The sequence below is a fragment of the Olea europaea genome, chromosome 1 (genome assembly GCF_002742605.1).
Source record: "Olea europaea var. sylvestris chromosome 1, O_europaea_v1, whole genome shotgun sequence".
Lineage (NCBI taxonomy): Eukaryota > Viridiplantae > Streptophyta > Magnoliopsida > Lamiales > Oleaceae > Olea > Olea europaea.
The window spans coordinates 23,217,937-23,220,031 of NC_036237.1; positions in this window are offsets into that span (position 1 = coordinate 23,217,937).

Sequence of the window (2,095 nt, forward strand, 5' to 3'; positions counted from 1 at the left end):
ATGTTTAAAAAAAAAAAAAAAGGGATATTATTTTATAAAAAAAAAAAAGATATTTCAATTAAGAAGAGTACTGAGTAGGATTTTTATAATTTGTTTTAACAACCGCCTATAACAGCCTTCAAATCCTTGAAAAACTAACCTTTTTCAGGACCCCCCCTTTTTGGTATCGGAGCTTAAGTTTGTTCCTGTGCTGGTGATTTCAGTATATTTCTTCAGATTATAGAAAAGGTATAACTCTTTATATTTTAATTCTTATCTGTTTTATGATTTTTAGAATTTTATTTGTAGATCTAGAAAAAATATTTTATAGTTTTATATTTTATAAAGAAATAGAAGAGATTTTTGAATACGGTATAGAATTTATTTCTTTTGAAAAATATAAATCTATAGATTATTTATTTGCTATTCTACAAGTAACTAAAAATTTACATCCAGAATTAAAAGAACAGATTTTATATAGATCTTTAATTTCAGAATTTAGAGAAGAATATTTTATAGATAGTTTTGATCAGATATTTATATCAGATTTAGAAATAAGGATTGAATTAGATAATATAGATAATAATTATTTATCAGATCATACAAATTTTTCATTAGATTCATTTTACTATTCAGATTAAAATTTTAAACTGGATATTTTAACAAAAGAAGTTAATAAATTAACTGGAGAAGTAAGTTCTTTAGGAAAAAGAATATTTAATATTGAAAAAGATATTAATAAAATCCGTGAAAATTTAGATTTTATTAAAGAACAAAATTTAATTATCTTGAATAAAATTACTAAAGTAGAAGATAAAGAAAAATTTCCAGATTTTAAGACTACAGAAGCAATAGAAAATATAAATAAAAAATTAAATAATATAGAAAATAAACCAACCCAAGAAGTAGAAAATATTATAAATAAGCTAGATAGATTAAGCTTAAAAAATACAGGTAAAGAAAAAATAACTAGAAAATTATCCTAATAAATTAAATTGTTATGTTTGTGGAGAAACAGATCATTTAGCTAAAACATGTCCAAAAAAGATAAATAACAATGATAAAAGAAGTACTCTAGTAGAATGTACTAATGAAGACTTGTTAGAAATAGATGAATATATTTCAGATAAAGAGTCAGTATATAGTATTATATCAATAGAAGATTATAATAATAATTGTAATCTAGAAGAACAATCAGATTATGAAAATTTTATACAAGAATTTTCAAATATTAAAAATTTATCGGATTCAGATGAAGAATTAGAATTTATGGATATAGAATTAGAATGTAAACATAAATGGGTAAAAGAAATAGGTTCAGATAGTATATCATGTTTTTTTATGTAAATGGTATCCTAGTAAAAAATTAAGAGTTAAATGTAAAGATTGTTTTTTAGAAGCATGTAAAAAATGTTTAATACAAAAAAACTTAGTAGAATTTGAAGAGGATAATCAGATTGATTCAATACAAATAGAATTATCAGAAATAAAAATATTAAGAAAAAGAATAGAAAACTTAGAAGATATGCAAAGATATATTTTACAAAAATTAGAATTATTGGAATTAAATAAAAGGGGAAAAACCCAGAAATTATTTCTGAATCAGAATTAGTCCAAGTTTTTTGTAATCCAGAAAAATTAAAAAGTATTAAAGTAAAATGTTATGTTAGAATAGAAAATTTTGAAATAATTTGTTTAGGTTTAATAGATTCAGGATGTAGTCATTGTGTAATTAATAAAAGAATCATACCAGAAAAATATATAATAAAGTCAAAAGAACCTATAGAAGCCTAACAAATGGATGGGAATTTTTATAGTTACCAAGATATTTTAAAACCAGCAAGAATTAGTTTTGAGACTAATTGTGGAAAAAGTACACAATATAGTTTACCTAAAGACTCAGTATGGGTAAGAGAATTATCTTTAAATACAGACTTAATTTTAGGATTAATTTTAGTAAAGATTATATGCAATTACAAAAATTTACAATTTGTGCACCTACTTATAATAAGATTATTCCATCAGAGTATGCTGAGAAGCGTGGTGGGATTAAGGAAAAAGAATGTGAGTGTAGTAAAGAAAGAGAATGTCAATTAATAGAAAAAGAAGAATTAGA